Source organism: Bombus impatiens, unplaced genomic scaffold, assembly GCF_000188095.3.
Source record: "Bombus impatiens unplaced genomic scaffold, BIMP_2.2 scf_1666, whole genome shotgun sequence".
Taxonomy (NCBI): domain Eukaryota; kingdom Metazoa; phylum Arthropoda; class Insecta; order Hymenoptera; family Apidae; genus Bombus; species Bombus impatiens.
In genome coordinates this window covers 144,072-164,279 of record NT_178085.1, presented here as the reverse complement: position 1 = coordinate 164,279, position 20,208 = coordinate 144,072, and the positions used below count along the sequence as shown (strand labels likewise).

Genomic DNA, 20,208 nt, shown 5'->3' with positions numbered 1-20,208 from the left:
CGACTTAAACGTTAGACGCGTAACGATATGCATTGTACAATTATATTTATACCGTTCATAGCGTTGTTATCTTTATTCGTTATTTCGAAGACGCAACAATAAATTTCTTAATTACTTTGTCATCCGATACTGTCATTTAAATAAATTACTTCGTACCCAAACACTTGTTCCTCGTGCGATATCACATTCTTAAAAATTCTTAAAACATTCTTAAAAAAGAACAAGTAGTTCCATATTTTGGCAATTCGCAGTTTATTCTTAATAATCTTCGGAATTTTGAGAGAAGCATATGATCGATCTCAGAAAAGATAGAAAAATTGTAAATAACGAAACGAATATAAAAACACAACGAAATTTCAACGACTTAAAAGAACCACGAAGAAATGTAACGACGTATAATATATCCAATTTTTTCTTAATATTAAATACACATATATTCAATAACCTACCGCGAACGCTTTTAATTTAATCCTTCGAACGCCTCAACTTTTCTTGGGTTTCGTTCCTAAAAAATATCTCCGTTTCCATCACGTTCTTGTGGTTGATACGATAAACTGTACACAAGCCAACGTAAGATCGATATATCCTTTTTCTTCAATCCGAAGCAATCGACGTTGGATTCTGTGGATATTTGCACCGATGAACAGACGTATTCGACACGTAATACGTGTAACGTGGCCTGACATTTCAAGCGGGCAAGAATCGCGTAACTACCATTTCCAATGCGCAGTATTCCGATAAATTGGATTCCAACGTATTAAGGGACGCGTATATCTGGCTTCCCCGTTTGCAATCCACGTTTCCACATTTAAGCTCTATCGAGTGTGCGCAATTATTTAACGAACATAGTCCGCCTGAACGTATATTCTTCTATGATATAATTACTCGCAAAAGTGTTTTCCAGCTTTTTCAATAAACACAAAAATTTTCGCGCGAAACGTTACCGAATTTATGTCGCATAGCTTCGCAGTTGCCTTTCCTCTTTCGCTTCATCGTTTTTAATTGGTTCAGAAAACTAATCCTGGCTACGCATTACATTAAGGAGCGTAAAGCTGCGTGAAAATACGTAATATCGGAAACGATATTTCTGGTCTTTCTGGTAATTCTGGTCAATATCTTGAAGCGAAACAACATTTATTAGCATAGATTTCAGACAGAGTTTGGTATAAAAAAAATACGTGGAATGCATATTTCATGTTTTATTCATATCGACTTATCTCTGGAATGTCATAAAATGCAAAGTCAGGAAATACGTATAGATAAGTGTTAATAAATAACAACATAAATAATTGTTTATTTGTCAGAGACTCGAACAGCTAACGATAAGATAATCGAAATTTGCGATAAATAACCGTGTTCTACGCGAGGCATTTTAATAAAATACGATAAAGAACATCGAAACAGAATGCTTACAGACAAAAAATATTCAGATTAAATATTCGAATCTACAAACAAATATTCAATTAATGATCGATAAATCAAATGAATTGTAATGTAAAGGACGTACAAGAAATAAACGTTACCGAAATGTAGAAAATTAATTATGGGAACTTTTATCAGTTTTGACGAACATTTGAAAAAGAATTAAACGACAATGTCTGAATATGGACTTGTTAAATCAAGTTTTATCATCGTTAAAAAATCGTCGAACGTTGTGTAATTAAATTTTACAAGCTGACCTCAACCATATTATTACTCATAGAGCGAAACAGCTCTTAAATAAGCGATGCGTAAAAACTTTATCATTTTCTTATTTCTCAATTTCCAAAGTTCAATGCGACTAGACTAACGTAGGTTGACGTGGAAGGACATACATATTGAACGTGAAGTAATAAAAAAAATTTTCTTGAACTTTATATCTTTATTGAAAAAATATAAGACGAATGTTCAGAATCTAGCACTGTCAACGATTAATTACTGCATCATGAAAATTCAATTTGTTACCTAGATGCTACATCGTTCATACATTATTTGTTAAACAGGAAAAGCAAAGGGTTATTAGTATCTAATAATAAGTATTCCTTTTCAAAAGTTATAGTATTTTTGCAAATATTTTGTTACGTATCATTTTCTATATTATTTACTCAAAAATATGTCGTTTCTATACTTTGAAAAATTCTGAAATTTAATTTAATTTAATCTCTATTAACATAACGATGTTTTACAATAACATAACAATAACACGATAGAAGAAAATATTGCAAATATTCGCAGTTTGATATTTCAAAACAAATTTATAGCATTTTTATTATCAGTAATAGGATTATCACGTAACACGATACTGCACATACATTATTCACAAGTACGATATTATCATAATCATAAATTAACATACATTAATCACACTTATTTTCTAAACTGTGAAACAATCTTGAACCACTCTGTGTTTCGACTTCTGTCTCTTTTCACTAGCTATTCGACTATAAAATTTTTTAAAGCGTTTCGATGATAGATATCTCAAAGTACGAGATTTTTAAATCACTCAAAGCTATTCGTCAACTTGCTCATCCGTCACAAGTAACATAAATAATCTCTTTTCACCAACTACTCTTTTAATCGCCGGATATTAATAATTGGAAAAATTTAATATTAATAAATATTAAACTTTAAACCTTTAAATATTAAAAATTTAATATTAATAAATATCAAACTTTTTCGAATTATTCAAAATTATTCGTTCAACTTTCTTCTATAGTGTTCACGAACACTACATAAAACGCTATACTCCCAAGCGAATAGACCTATACCCACTAAGGAGCGACATTCAATTTAAGCTCAACAAGTGCGCTTGAATTATTCGCTGACTTTTTTACGATGCAAAGGGATAGACGTTAAATTTCACGCGGCTCGAAGAGGCGGCAGCGTGAAACTTTTGTCGGTGAGAGTACATATGAAATATACGATCACCGTTTTCATCGTACGATCACGGTGAAATCACGATCACAGTACAGAGAAAGCTACGGTCTATTCGGTCGTTTATAGCCGGTCACAGACAGCTGGTTACCTCGAACGGCTCCTGAAAGTCTCTCTCGCTGAACTTTTACAATACGTCGAATTTTCTTCGCTTCCTCTATCGTTCTTTTTACAGCCTCTAAATTTGCCAATGCGGGTGGCAACGCATCGGCCCTCCCGAGACTCGTCGATCGCTCCAAAGTAACCAGCTAACATCTTTCCGATCGTAAACAACCGCTCCTTGCCTTTTTACGTGCCATTATCTCCGCGAGATAGCCTTTACTACACCTTTGTAAAACATCAAAGTCGATTTTTCTCGTCTTGGCATACGCAGACAATCCTCTAACGCTGAATCATTAGCGCGATTAGAAATTTTCGAACACAAGAAACGCTGCTACTACGGTCGTCTCGCTATTGCAAAATCACTACGGAATTTTCTCTGGCTCAAATATACGAATATAGTCAACGAGATGGAACGCTTGTAATTAGGTTCCCACGAGGTTAAGTTGTTTCTCACTGAGATTCGATTTTACGATCATCTTGCCGCTATCTTCGATCAGATTTCTAGTATAATAGTATAATTTTATTACATTTTACGGTACATATTACAATTAGATTTCTTCCTTCGAGTATTTCACCTGGAAAAGACTGGGCGAAGAATAATTGCAACACGAAGGAAGATCGAATCGATCCGAATTCCGCAACGATCGAGATTACAGGGACGAAGATTGTTCGCTTTAAGGAGTACTTTTAATTTCGGTGAAAGTAGGCTGAAGGGAGCAGGAGGTCACGATTCGCGCAAAAGAAAAGAAGGGGAATCGAGGGAGAGACCTTCGCCTAAGGATATTAATACCGGTATATCGATGAGAATTCATACGTCGACAAGTATTTATTTCATCCATCACCGAGCACGATCGATTTTGTTAAACGAATGAAAAGTCGACCGAGAGATTCGACAATGCAATAGAAATCTATTCGAATGTCCCTGTTATACGAAAGAGATGACTTTAAATATCTACGTTTATCATATTTCGTTTACTACTACATTTCCACAGGAATTCGAACAACTTAAAACGCGACTATCAAGCAGCAACGTATCTGTACTTCACAGCTTGGTTGTTTTTATTATCGTGTAAACTTTAGACTTTACACCACTGTAGAAACATGCTATTATATTGTATTGAACGTAACTACGATGTTATTACAAAGCAACGTGGTGCAACGTGCCGCCACGGCTTCGTCAGCCAGGCGATATATAATTAAGATAGCAGTTCATCAGGGCCAAGATAAACTACACCAACTAGTAAACGGTGTTCTCTTATCATATCCGAAAGATTCACCGAGAGTTAGGCCAGGTGTAACGCGCTTAGTCTCGGGCTCCTCGACGATCTTCCTCGAGATCTCGCATCGCAAAGTTTCTCACGTTTACTCGAACTGCGACTCGAAAGATCGTTGTCGATCGTGCACGTCCCGAACGAGAATTTGATATTCTTCTCATTGTTTGTAATCATATACGCAGACTAGGGAAAGTATTTGAAAACTTTCATCGTGACACGTATCATTTGGCAATTTTTCACTTTCTTTAAACGTATAATTCTTAAGGAACAAATGACTTGTTGATTATTCATTGCGAGAATACGACACAGATAATAGTAAATTTCAGGATAGAGCTGAGAAACAGTGTCGGTAACAGTGCCACTTTTCTTTATTTTTTCAATTTATCGGCTCGTATTTATACATCACAAACATATCGCGATTACTGCATTACGGTTACCTTAGATTTCAGTGTATTTATTACAGTATTTACATACTAAATAATCAGACTCAAATATATCGAATTTCGTATCGTTTGGTAGTACCTTCATATACAAACTAAGAACATTCGATAAATTCGATACTACGAAGATAGTAGCGAATAACCGAAAGAAAAAAAGAGGATAGATATAGAGATAGATAGAGGAAGATAGATATCTTCATCGGGAGATAGAGTTAGGCGCAAATATACTTTTTATAGCCGCTTTTATAACCTACCGTTGGATACGTCGAATGTTCTTACAAATCGTCAGCCAACGACACCCACCACGATCCATCGCGAAAAGGAAAAAGTTCATCGCGACTCCTCGCCCTATCAATTACCAGTTATTAACGATCCGATGCGAACGTTTCGTTTTCAGTTACGTAAATCCAATTTACTTCCATCTGCAGCAAACGTATCGGCGATCGGTAACAAACCGTTTAATTAACTGATGATTCAATGAACGTATCGGCGTCGTTTTAAGTCCGAACAAATTGAACCTGGAACAAAGCTTAAGGGTGAGCAGGAGGATAGAGGCGGAGGAGCAGCGTGATCGAGGCGAAACGGCGATGGCGGCGGCCCGAAGATCCGATTAATTTCCGCTTGATTCCGAATGGAATATTTAAAAAGGATTAGTCTGAGGTATACGATGACGAGAAGAGAGGAACTCTGGAGAGAGGGTTCGCTGTCGTACGCCGGTGCAGCCAGAACGGGGGTGGGGAACAGTCAGAGATATTCCCGCAAATCGAATGAACGTGAGCCAAATGAAGCGATATTGAAAGGCGATATCGTCGGTTCGCTCGGCCGACGCACAAATTCAATAACGAGCTCTGGAATAGAACGAAGAGAGCGCGGATCGAAGAGGAGAGGACAGGAGAGGAGAGAGAGAGAGAGAGAGAAAGAGAGAGCGGGTGGGACAGGACGAAGCTGTGCACACGGGGGAGGGAGAAGTGCACGATGCACTCCGTGCACCGGTACCGAGATGGACTCTATTGCAGGAACGGATCGGTCGAAATACTCGACCGGCTTTTCTCCGGATCGCTCGATTACGATTTCACTGGATTACGCTTTCAATATCGTTGCGTCTCTCTGGTTGTCGTGTATCGAGCAATCGGAAACCTCTTCAAGGTAATAAATTTTCTTGGTTTCAACTGTTGTAAAAAGCGGAAAGGAGCAAATCAAAGAAATCCTGAAAGGATAGGAAACTTACCAACAACGTACCAACGGATATAGAATAGTTTGCATTGTCGTTCCTTTTATGATTACGTGTGCGCATTGGAATTAAAAACTATGCACGTATTTACTTTGAGAGCATTGCGGTTGTTAGGAAAATTGCCGAGATACTACGTACGATTTGGATCTGATAATCTTCGATTCGAAACTGAAACAGAGATTTGTCTGGACTCTTGTTACTTGGTAAGCTCCAACTATGATATATCGCACGTGTGACACGATATTAGAAGACAGGAAGATAACGCAAAGTACGATACTCTTGGTAAGCTTTGTACAAGCTTCGATTAGAAAACTTCTTACGTGCGGTAATTCCACATACGTCTTTCTTTAAGTTGTTAATTCTATGAAGCAAATATCGATTCTATATTTTTGGTTTGAAATATACTCGTCGTATATGTAAAGAGAACTATATATGCGAAGGTTGCAAAAAGTATCACCTGGGAATTTTATTACCTCAGAAAACTTTCTAGTCAGAATTTTATTTAAGAAATAGACGTATCTTCTCTTTTCTTTTTTGTCCGTTCGTTCGCTGCTCGCTCATCTTCTTCCAATTTCTATCGAAAATTTCCTATCGCAAACAATACGATTAACTTCATTGAACTTTGTCCTTTTACCGTTTGACTGAACTATCAAGATTGCTTCGTGACATTCCTTGCTTCTATCCCTTTCTCCTCGATTATTGTACATTACAAACATCGATCGATTACCGATACGGAATATTCAATTTAAGATAAACCCAATTCATTCGACGAACCAAAGTAAAAATCTGCAGAATCAATTTCAAACAAATAGCTTTCGCAATAAAGAAAAGAATCACGTCCGTCTCGAGACTTTCGTCTGGAGACAGTCGGCGGAATATTTCTAACGAGTCTCGCAGCAGTGGAAATCGGAATGAATCCGTAAGAGAGCGGAAGAAGCAAAGTATGTATGTATTCGGTGCGTCCCTGGAGCTCCGGATCAGTATGGTATCGAGCATTTGTTCGTCGTTTTGTTTGCCTTGAGAAGGTATTGGTGAATACGAGCGAGCGAGCGAGCTCTCGCATGCCGTTGCATCGTCCTACCCACAATGCTTTGTGTCTATCGGCCGGTTTATCCGGCGATCGATCCGCACAGCCCCGGCTGCGACTCGCTTAAAACCTTCCGGAGAAAATATCGTAAGCGATCTCGCGTCGCCGCCAGCAACGACGTCGCTGCTATTAGCGATGATATCGTATTCGACGTCGAGAGTCAGAGAGAGAAACAAGGAGAGGAACCGTGTGGAGACAGGTAAAGGAGAAAGAAAGAGAGAGAGAGAAAGAGTAGGAGGGAAAGAGGGGGGAAACGATAGAGGGAGAAAAAGAGGAGAAACGGAGGGCGCGGATAGCGTGCGAATATTGGATCGATTGAACGGGCCGTACATGCTTCCATTAATCGAGCAACAAATCACGGGAATTGTGTCGCGTTTCTATTCGAAAACCACGAGATACGGCACAGCCGCGCGAAACCAACGATGCTCGCTCGAGTGGAAATTGATAATGAAGCAAAAAAAAAAAAGAAACTGACGTTGAATGCGATGTTAATAAACGCAGGGCTCGTTTTAATCGCCGTATTAAACCGAGTGCTACGGCCGACAGTAATTCCGTGTCTCCCGCCGCAAACTACGCTTACGCCCTTACGATTCCAGTAACGAATGTTATTATCGCACGCGTGTACACACACCACCGAAATTACCGGTAGAACACTCCACCACCCTAGCGGAGAAAAAGTTTCAGTGGCGACAGCGTTTATCAGCGAGCGATTATCGTACAGCAGGTTGTAAATTAAATTATGGAGAAGTAATACCAAGGGACATTTTAGGGATTGGACCCCTGTGATATACGAGATTGTACTTTGGTAATCGCAGCACCGATTAAATCATCGCTCTGAACACAGTCTTCCCAATTTTCTTCTGTATATAATTGCTTTTCTAATTTATGAAACGAGTAGACATAAAGATCTAGAGCCCGGCTTTCCAACCTGTGGATCGCGAAGTATCTTCCGGAGGACACTGTGATCGTGTTAAGCACGTGTTACATATATTACGAGATAATTAATCATCAGGTTAAAATTATATTCTAGAATGCCGATTTTTAATGTTCTCTTTACCGTATCAAAAATGTTTTCTTTTTCTTTTTTCTGTTCTATCGGAAGGGAGACGAATGGTAAAGCATTTGACTACTGTAAAAGGGAATTGCAACTCAAAAAGTGGATAGAGAAACACCGATATAGAGTAATCGAAAATCTACGACGAGACGCTGCAGCGGACTTCGTTCTATTGTAGCTGTAGCGTTTCGAAACACGATTTAGCGTTCCAAACCCGACATCGACGAAAACACGATTACATCGGCCACTGACAAATTTTTACAACCTCGCTACATATCATGGCACATATCACAGACCTAACAGTACGAACAAAAAACCAGTATTACCTTTTTGATCTTAAATTCGATCGTTGAAGAGCATATTGTTGCATGGCCGGGGGTATTTCACAATACAGAGAACGATATTGGGTTACGTAAACTATAATAGCGTTAGCTGAGATAGGAAAGCTTGGCACATCGTCATGCAGGATGTCAAATGGAGGACAATCTACGTGGAGAGCATAGTCGCACGAGCTGAGCTATAAATTCCATGGGATCCCTAAACAATTCGAAAATGTGACGCGTTCAATACAACAATCAATACGATATCCTGGAACACACGGAGCCGGTTGGAGCCGAAAATTTACGATCGATACGTGGAAACAATTGGACCGTTCGCGGAACACAATGGCTCTGAATGTGTCGGTGTGTGTAGAGTATTGGCCGCGTGAAACCGTATCTCCAGAAAGCTCAGAGACCGGGTCTGCAAACCGCTCGGAACCGAGTTTCCGTTCGTGGCCGATTCGTGACTCACGCGACACGATTTTTCAACGGTCGCATGGCGACGCTGGTGAGCAAACGAGGCTGACAAGAGACGCGTGTCACTGGCCTCCGGGTTCCCGAGTTCCGACTTTCTCCTTCGGAACGAATCATTAGCTTTCACTCACACGAGTTATCCGAGTTTCCAGTCGATAGCCGCTTATTAGAGAGGCAAATTCCCGGTAGCGCGAGTATCGCCGTGCCGACAAGCGTCGACAAACTCGGCCAACGCACTCTGATATTTGTATTTTCATACCGAGCAACTGGGCGTGTCGATTAAAATTGCTATTCGCACCCCGCGACCAACGCGATATTTACATCCGTATATCGAGGGTAACTGGTAACCGGAGAAACTATTATTTAAGCGACAGGAATATATAAAGTATTCGAACTGTTAGTACGAATAGAGAGCGAGGCTATACGAAGGAGCAAAAGTAGGTAATGTAAAGAGGCATTTTTTCATACGAAGCTTCGTTTTATGAATGCATAAATCGATTGGAGAACGAAAGCTACTGATTATGATTCCTACATGATCGTGGCAAGTGCGATATGTAATTTAGCGTTTACGAATACAAATCAATTTCACTGCAAAATAACTACTCGTGGGAAGTAATATTTCATTTTCCAATAGCTGCATAGGTTTCGAGAACGTATCTACGAGTATCTTGATCGAGGATATATAACGATATATATAGATCGAGCCACTGATATAATTCAAAAGGCACAATGAATCTACGCGAAACGGTACGACAAAAATGTAGATCGACGTTTTCTCGAATAATCGACAACTAGAACTAGATTAAAAAATATGCGAACCCGTACACGTTACTACGATCAGGCGCGTTAAATAATTAAAAGAGTAGCGTATAATTTGTAACTTGTCGATTCACTGATGTTACCAATTGCTACCAAATTATTGCGCCGAATCCTCTATATAGTAATAAAGTAGTAAAGAACAGAGGAAATCTTGAGAGAACAGAGATATAACTCGTGACCGTGGCACATCGTGACGATGAAACATCCGCGAGAGCATTTCCGAGTACGCGTAGCTACGTGCGGAGAACACCTACGCGAATCGTAAACTGGCGGCTGCGTGTGCGGACAGCGGAGACGAACGGAGCGCATGAATCGGTGCGAATTTCAACGCTTACGCTAAAATTTGCAGCGCGCGCGCGCATCTGGCATGCACAAACGATAATGACGGATATATACAAATGACGCATCCATGGACACACAAGCGTAAGGTGAGAGTAGCATAACTGTCAAGCGTGATACATCATCGCGAAGTATTCCCAAGCACGCCTTCAGAGCCCGTAAAATCCCCTCGACCGCTTGTTTGACTTCCATTTTCGATTGTACTCCGATGTTGCTTGTCGCACCGTTCGCTAAGTTTATCGCCCATTTTACTGCCGATCGTAAGACGTCAACGATTCGCGGTAAAAGCACCGGTAAATAACATCGTCGGCGTCTACGTCAAGATCGAAAAGAAGCCAGGTTACGCGTCTTTCAAAGCTGGGGCCGATCCGTTTGTGGGAAAGCCGGAGAACGGTCGCCGTTGCAGGAAATTGTAATTCACGATAATCGATATCCGGACGAGGGGGAGCGCGTGCAGAGATAAACCGGCCACGAAGTAATCTCTCCTGTTGGCAAATTATTTTAATGGGGCTTGCGTTTCGTTTCGATCCCGGATGAGTTTCAGCGACTCGTTATCGGATCGGTCGGAATTACGCCAGTGTTTTAGAAATTGTTACGGCTCGTTAAGAAGTTCGTGGACACCGTGTTCGTAAAACATGGTAGAAATGATATTAGTATATCACTATTAGTATAAATAATTAGTATAGTGATAATACAAGATTAGTATATTGCATTTGCGAGGATAAAACTTTAATCTTTCTGATACGAATCGTTAACGTTCTCTTGGCTTCCTAAATTACCTCTCTTATTAGACGATTTATCATTGTTCCATGAAAGCGTGTTGTATGTCTACTATGGTTCGCTGTATTTTAGAAAGTAGAATAGCATAGTAGCGCGTACGAAATTTCATTACAAACTCGAAGGAACGCGTTTGTTTCGAACGGTTCGTACGATTATCGAAACGTTAATCGTTGTAAGTCGTTGAAAAGTGATATACGACGGTAGCAAGTTACTTTTGAGCGATTTATACGGACCACAAAAGGTACGACAGATTCAAAAGAAGTTGAACATCGATCGAAATGGGCCGAAGATCAAGAAGGTCTTCCATCGTACTTGCTAATGGAATCATGGTACTATAATAAATACCATGTTTCATCGAAGTGTGCTTCAACGATTACAGGAAGAGCGTTCGTAGGGAAAGGCCACATTTGTGTAGGAATAAAGCGTGGCTGTTATATCACGATACACGTGACGGAGCAAACGCGGAACTAATCATTCAAGTGTATTTGACACAAAATTCCTTTTCCACATTCCATAACCGGATATTCATCAGAACTATCATTAGCGGGCTTTTTCCTCTTCGTTCACCTTAAACGAATAGTAACAAGTATACATTTTGTCATGGAAAAAACGATGATCAAGAAATTGTAAGAAAAACGAAACTTCGTTCTAACGTATCATATTAACGACCGAAAGAAAATAATGCAAAGGTGTACGAAAGCATAATATAGGATTACTTGGAAGATGCGATGATTATTATCGTTGCAGCGGACATTTTGCTATGTAAGAGGTGATAATTCCGTGAAATTACGGAACGAGTTAGATTTGATCATACGCTTTCAAAGGTCTAAAATACGATGTCAACAGCGTTAGAGGCAACAGACGATTAGACGATTTTTTCGACAATAATCGTATATAATTAGAGTTACGATTAATAATAAACGACCTATACATAATAATTGCCGAATTTCCGATCTAAGCTTATCGTACTTTGCTGCTAGAGCGTATCTTAACATCGCATCGCTAACACATATCGTCGTCAATTACAGCTGCCGCTTCGAGAACCGTTCGTCAAAGCAACGTTAAACATAATAATTCGTTAATATACGTACTACGGTACAGACTTTCACTCGAGTCTAACGAATACCTCGACTGCATCGCATCGTTCTTCGTAGATTCTATGCTTACCTGAAAACAGAAAAGAAAAGAAAGTCGAGTTAATTTACGAAGCGTAGAGAGAAGCTCGAGGAGGCACGAGCGAACGAACGCGGCGCATAACGACCTAAATCAAGGTGAATCGTCGTGCGAGGCAACGTGTATATCAAACGTTCTACCATCTCGTGTCTCCGTTGAATTACAAGCAACGTAGATCGAGCGTTCCCTTCAAAATGATGGAATTGCCGGGTTAAAGCGTACCGAGCTGTCTTGATTCATCAGCGAACGGAGTCGAGAATAGCGAGGTCTGTTTGCAACTGCCGAGACTGCTGCGCCAGTCGCGGCCAAGCACCAATAACACCAACTTAATGATGTTTGGTTGACGGATTTATGAGGGCAGTGCATGCGGTGCACTGCTGGGTAAAGGAGTCATTGCACGCGCTATAAAGATACGACCTCAGGCGATCCTTCGATCGTATCGCGGAAACCATTAGCTAGACCGCAAAAACGTCCGAGCGAATCGTACGTTTTCCCTCTGACGTGCCAGGACACGGACAAGTAAGATTGATGCTGGCGCGCAATTGATAAGAAAGAAAATATTTGCCCCGCGCCCCGAAGAAGATTGGCTTCGCCGCCGTAAACACGGGCTGATCCGTTCGCCACTATATTTTTCGACTTAAAAGGACTGTCTCTGTTGAACCGTTCGAGTACCACGCGATACTATAGCGCCGTTTGGTACACAGTATGGAAAGAAGTATGAGAAATACTCGTACATATCTTTTACGAATATATTATGCGCGTTATGAGAAATATTTTGCAATTTCGTTCGCACTCCTATGGAATCCGATTATCACGATCACGTTGGTAAAGTTGGAAACAGATCTGAAAATATATTACTACGTAGGTCGCTATTAATTGAGATACTGTATTCTCTGTTATATATTATTCGAATAAAATTACAATATCCCAAACCATCTGTATAAATGTTACTATTATCTTAACAATCGAAAAGATAAAACAAATGTTCGTTAATAAAACGGGCGAAGAATACCACGGGGGACTTTCTCCTTTACCGAACGTAATCTACTTCGTGATAAAGTAATTTCCGTTTTATCGAACTCGTTGTGTCAGCATTGTAAGACAGGCGACTATCTTTCTACTAGTTGACCATTACGTCACGCGGTAACAATATTACGAGAGAAAGAAAACGGTGGTCGATAGATAATAGCGGTAGCGGTGAACGTCGTTAAATGCGCGCGTGGAGAGGCAGCGGAAGCGCACAAAGCTAGAGACGAAGATTTTTCCACTGTCGCGGTATACGCGACGACACCTGGAAACACGTGGAAAAGCCGGGCTAGTGTACTTTTATGGGACGCCGTTAAAAGCGAACGGGAACAAGCCAACAATAGGGCTTATCGTAGTGGCCCGTGAGCGGTCTAATCTCGTTCTGCCAATCGCGCGTCGACTCGAGAGGGCTGCAGCACCACGATAAACAGAGTGGAACGCAAATCGCCAGCCTCGTTAGCATAACTCTACGTTCGTCCTCTCGGATTCTTGAGTAGTTTCCGCGCTCGCCACGCGTATTATTTCGATTCCTGTTGCCTGTCCAAGACTGATTTCTTACCAGCTCGACTGTAACCGTCTTGCCGTGCGCTCGTACTAAACCTTTTTTTGGAACGACAAGCGTTAAGAATGCTCGATCCTTCAGCTCTCGATGCAGCACCACGCTTATCTTAAACATGCGTCGAGCTTTGTCCGTGATTAACGTTGGATGTTGTTTATCGAGGTCAGAAAAGAACGGTCGTTCTCCATTTTTCTTTTTTTTTCTTTAAGTATGTACCTACTTAGCAATTATAGTTTTGTATTCTTTGGGATCACGCTGGAATCGAACAAAAACCAAATATTTCTGAAGAAATCAGAAATTATGTTTTTAGATGTTAATAGGTAGAAACTATGTATTTCAGGCATCGTTTGAAACTACGCGATACATTTAAGAGAAGTACACAGATATTTAAATCTTCTCTTAGAAATCATATATCTGTTGGAATCAACGCCTTAAAAACTGATATAACGAAAGCTGATATGATAAAAGAAATTTGTATTCCGCTCTTATTAAACGTCTCATCGCTCGAGTCAAATTATACCGACCGTGATTCCGTCCGCGAAAAATCTCATCGAAACGTCTGCCGTTTTCAAAATATTAAGCTTTAACACGATCGTACAGATACGCGTATAATATTACGGTACGCGTAATAATCCTTTATTAACCCCTACGTTGTAAAAAGGACAAAGCGACCACCGATAGTAATTGAAACAGGACACCATAATACGTTCGCATCCTTGTCCTTAATAAAGCTAAGCACGAAAAATCAGATTACATATCATCTATTCGATCGCGGTGCCTGTATTCAAACGAGCAAAGGCGACGAGCTAAACTGCCAAAGGGCAAATACGTGTCGTCTCTCGCTCATCTCGTCTCGTCTCCTCGTGTCTGGTCTCTCGTCTCGCAGGTCCATTTTCTGCCCGCCTGCTGCTCCAACATCTTGCAGACTGGTAATGTAACTCCATACGCGATATCGTCGTCACGGCTAATCGACACTTTGTAGGATAATGTCGGCTTGGTACACGCATTTGCGGCATTCTTACACGGTATTTCAACGATAACTATCGCTCGATTCGCCTCTTCTCATTACGCGCCGCGATTTCTCCTATCCGTAGCTCTTTGGATCCGCGCGAAATGCCCCCGTTGCCCATCGACCTTTTCATCGTTATCCTCTTGCTCAACTTATCTCTGGTTAAGCAACGCGTGCTGTTGCTGCTGCATGCGCGAAATTGGACGACATCGTAAAGGCTTTCCGGCGAAATGTGCTTTCGAATTGGCTACGCTAACAACGTGGTGTAACGTGTACAGTGTATACATACACGCTTCGATGCGAATATTCAAATTGGTACACGGTAGAAGCTTCGGGCATGGAAGAACTACCATCAGAATGGCTTACTTTCTGAAGGTTCTGCTATTCAAACTTTTCTATTGTTTCAACATGAATGGATTAGGAAGTTATTGAATAGTCGAAACGAAGCTATGGAAAGAAAGTTCGCCTCGAGAATTTCCACTTTTGATTCAGAAAATTAAACATCTAACGGAATGACACAGAACGTTGAGTGTAAAAGATTGTTATTGCAGTGTATGATATCGTGGAGGAAATTTTTCGTACTTAACGAACACGAAGAAATTAACGAGCATGATACCAAATATGTAGAACGCAATGAAAATTATTGTTATATTACACAGACTCATGTGTAGATAGAAAGTACGATGTTTTATGTACTACATATGTAGAATTATATTAAGAACAATATTTTTGATTCTCGTATCGGAAACTGGGATCGAATGAAGATAAAAATGTGCATTCTTATTTCGTGTTAATAATAAGTATTTAATGACATTTAAAAAAATATGAAAGGTCTTGTAATAGAAATAAATGCGAAACTCGAAAATAAAGCATTATATTTATATTTTCATTTATAGTGATACGTTCTTTTATCGCGTGATTTTAAGACGAGAAGAGCGGTCGTTGTGCAATTTTATAGGTAGAAAACTTCGATCTTTTAGACCTTCATCTAGTAATCATTTTGTAATCGATTATTCATGGAAACGTTCACAGGAATCTATCTATTTAAAAGTCATTAACGTGTCAGCTGTCAAGTAATTAACGTCTGGTGCGTCAAGAATCCAATCGAGTAATGTCAAATACTGCTTCGAGTAACGTTGTCAGCCAATCTGAATTTTTGAATTTTTGAACATTTGAATTTTTGAATTTTTGAATTTTTGAAAATTTGAATTTTTGAATTTTTAAAAATTTGAATTTTTGAAAATTTGTACTTGTTTATCTATTTGTGTTAATTTGGTAAACTTTGAGATGCAATACATAACTGTTTTAAGATTTAATATAATTTATTCTGCGCACAAAGAAAATTCTATTTGCAATATGCAAGGGAAGTAGAAAATATAGCACAATCGAATTTATTATCTATTTTATGTCTTATCGATTTATATCACAAGTTAAAGACTAGCACAGACAAGTTACAGTCTTGCAAACATATTTGTAATTTAAATAATAAAACGCAGTTGACAATTGTACAATTGCGCAGAATTCAACCTACGTTTACTTCTTAAATGTTACAATCGTCAGCAAGACTGATATATTTGGAGAACAGATATTTCGGAAAAAATTTCTTAATCTAACTAAAGAAAACTTACACCTATTCTACGTATCTCAAAATAACAAATACGCGTCTTTTTCAGGTGGAAACTATATTATAGTAACCGATAGATACTACCTATTGGCCAAGTAATACGTTTCTAAATGGTAACAATTCGTAAATTCGTCGACATCGTCCGAGATACTAAAACCTCGTCGCAGATACTAAAAAAAAAATACCAATCGATCTTTATCAGGAAACGCGCGATGCCCCGAAACGAAGCACGACAGCGAAAGGGAAAGCAGAACACGGAGAAAAAGCGGAAGAGTTCAGAGAAGAGATGATACGTGGCGTAAAAGCGGCGATGCTAAGAGCAACCAAGCAAGCAACCAAGCCAATTTATTTAATGATGACGCGTTTAGCAATAATAAGAGTGCCGGCAGGCTAGAGATATTTTTCCGCGTGTGGAACGCTCGCAAGTGCTACCACGTGTGCAACACGTGTGCATGATGCGCGTAGTACTCGGTCGTCGCTGTTACGTATACGTAAACTCATGGTTAAAGTGGCATGCACATCAAGGTGAGCAAATTGCTCTGGTGAAGAATCGCCATGAGAACAGCATTGTTGTACCGAGATACAAAAGGGGTAGCGGATCTTGGACGCCAGATATAAAAGGTCCAGCGGATCTTGGACGCGAATGTATAGCGCGAATAGAATAGAAAACTATAGAGAAAGAGAGAGACAGAAGCAAGTTGAGTTCGCCTTAAGGATTTTTATCAAAGGACGAAGGTGCGCGCGAAAGGACGAAAAAAGTATTTGCAAAGCACCAGGAGCCGCGAAGTGCAAGGTGATTTACCGGCGGTTTCAAGGCGAGCAAATTGCTCTTGCCGCGAGCTCGTACGAGTTTCTCGAAGACGCCGCGCCGTCGGATAATGATTCTTTCTTCCTTTTTCTGCGTGCGCTCGCAGACCTTGGCAATGAGATTGATCCGGTCTAGACGCTGTGTTATTAATTTGTACCGCAAGATTTATCGGCCAAGATGCACGGAGAATAGATATAATGGCATCGGGATTAATGATGCGACTCGCGCGGATAACGTACTTTTATTTCCACCTCTGCCAACCATCAATTATTTCGTACGTGTTCGCAAATGAATTGGCTAGATTGCGCGCCACCGACCGACCAACCGATTCCATACGTATGCTACGTAGGCGCGTCATCAGAAAACGTTGGGTTCGATTTCCAACCATGCAGATCTCTTAATCTTTTTCTTCCATACCGCGATGGAGCACGAATCTCTTAAATCTCACCATTCCTACGATGCTATTCTTTGCAACGTAATTTCTTTCTAACTTATTCGTCGTAGAGACGCGTTTAGAGGTAGATTTAACCGATACAATGTGTTGGCGAATAACGTTTCGCTATAGAGCGGCTAGTCACTAGTATGTCACCATAATTTACTTTACTACGTTTGATATAGAGCATTGATCTGGATAATTCCAGTAGCTAAATCATTTCTCCGCTCGTATACATGATATCATTAAAAATATAAATCTACCAAATGGTACAACGTCACCGCTACAAAATCACACCGACGTCGTAACATTAAAAAGACGTATGGACGTTAATTGTTATCATCATACCTAAACTGTAATTACGCCGAGCCACCGTTCATGTCAATCGTTGCCACTTCGATCCTATCAATAAACCAACTTAAAAACTCGATTACAAAAAATCGACTCTTTGACGGACGATTAACGCTGTACCGAGCGATATCGCGTCTCGCGTCTCGTAAATACTCTCGACGAGTAAAATCCAACGAGCAAATCGCACCGTGGCAACGATCAACGCGATAATACAGCGCCGATCGGTGCACAAGCATGCAACGTAGTATGGGTAAATGCACCGAGAGAGCAGAGGCTGCATTACGAGTTGACGCCTGATCTGGGCAACGTGCCGGGCACGACATTGCGCACGTGCTATGAATAGTTAGAGCCAAGTTAGCGTTGATTATCCCCGTGTTTGCGTGTGCAGTAGACCCGCTACACACTCCGAACCACGCTGCTGAAATTTTCTGATCAGACGCGGCCCATACGAACTCTAATATTAGAATCGAGCGCATACCGGCATTTCTGACGCTCTGTTCTTTGTTGCTGCCGCATCTGTGCCACGAACGGCACGATCGTGAGTTCGAACGGGGCAAAGGTCGATATTACATGGGAGTCAGTTGGCTAACGAGAGATCTCCTTCGAAACCGTCGAAAAAGCATCGAACGAGAAACAAGAGGAAAAGCTATAAAAGGAACCGATCGACCTTGTAAATACGGCGATTCGATGTAAACGTTATAGCACACTAAGGAAATGGTATAGTATCAAAAAGTTGTTTAACCTTCTCGCGTAATTTATCAGTTTCCATTTACAGATACGTTAATTTTAAAGCGTGGCCGGGACACGTTTTATTAAGCGAGAGCTGAAACTGGGAACGAGGACTTTCGTTGATATTATTTTCGAATCGGCCTGTAAAGAGATCAGATTAAAACAAGGTGCTTAAGTGGGTCTAATTAACGACCGTAAGAAGGTCGTAACAATTTATCAGTATAAGGCAGATTCACGTTACAGACTCGCGCAACCTGATATGATGAACAACAGATGGTTGCAATTGGATCTTAGATCGAGCGCACCATACTTTTAAAAGACCGATGATGTAACGTAAACGGAATCTGTAAATACGAGCTGTTGATGTAATTAAATGCACCGAATGTATCCGCGTAACGCTACAAAGTTCTCGGCTTCGCGTTCGATTTGCGATATTTCCGTACAATTGGTTTTATTGCGACTCGAACGTGCCAAACGATAAAACAACTTCACGGTTTTTGCGTTTCGTATTAACCGCGAAACTACTTAACCTGCGGATGTATTTTTGAAACGCAAATAAGCTTCGTTGATACTATCATTTTCAAAGACACTGTCTATTTTTAATATGTCCATTGTTGTCGAGGTCAAGTAATATACACAACGATGTATTAGTACACATTCTAATACAGTTAAGTTTGAAACAAAATAATTTTGGAAAAAGCGTTGTGATAAACTATTATAAATTTGTCTCGTATTTGTGATATTTACGTAAATCGCTCCTATAAAATTTTTATTATTCTAATACAACTTTTAGGCCTTAACGAAACAACATATAAATTGATTTATTTACATTTCTCAACAATGTTACGTTATTTTATTACTTAGTCCGTAACGATTGTAAAAATTGCCTAATCACGAAACAGGTCTAAAACTTCCAAATTCGGAGTCATTGCGTATCTTCGTTGCGTAACAAACTTTTAAAAATTCCTCGTGCCAATACATAATAAGAAAATTGGCTGGTAACAATGATCGAATATTCCTAAATTAGTGACAAAAACCATGATGTAGCCTTGTGCCAAATTATCGTGCTTCTATAGTCCATCCGAACATTCGTATACGTGAAATTAATGATCGTTGGAAAACTACGACGATTTATCAACTAAGGGGTGATTTATTCGAGGTTAGTTTAGTTCAATATGATGAACAACGGATCGGCACGATCGGATTCAGGTCAAGGAGAAATCTGATAGAGGGACTGCAATCACGGCGTGCCAAACGTTTGGCATCGTTCGCATTGATCACGCGACAACACCAAGGAACTATGTATGTACAATCGATACAAAAGAACTATGTATGTACATATATAGTAAGTAGATAGAACTTTTACCCCTATAGATTTTCCCATCTCAATTCTCATCGCAGAAGCACCGTCAAATAAATAAACGCAGTGCCAGAAATAGCACTAAATTAAAATAAGAGACCAATAAATAAATACGTATACCTATATATACAGGGTGGTTGGTAACTGGTGGTACAAGCGGAAAGGGGGTGATTCTACACGAAAAAAGAAGTCGAAAATATAGAATAAAAATTTTTTTTTTAATTTTTCCATCGAGACAACGATCAACGAAAACAAAGCCTCAAACGAAAAATTTTTATTCTATATTTTCGACTTCTTTTTTCG

The 20,208-nt window shown here is 40.0% G+C and overlaps 1 protein-coding gene and 1 long non-coding RNA gene across 3 annotated transcripts in view; both read right to left on the bottom strand.

Moving 5' to 3' along the window:
- The window catches only part of LOC112213886, a 163,596-nt gene extending 144,683 nt beyond the window's left edge, over positions 1-18,913 (bottom strand). Inside the window, exon 1 of the long non-coding RNA XR_004462811.1 lies at positions 17,814-18,913. This is a non-coding gene — a long non-coding RNA (uncharacterized LOC112213886). The remainder of the gene's footprint in view (positions 1-17,813) is intronic.
- The window catches only part of LOC100742608 (mucin-17), a 381,959-nt gene that overhangs the window by 316,760 nt on the left and 44,991 nt on the right, over positions 1-20,208 (bottom strand). The window lies entirely within an intron of this gene.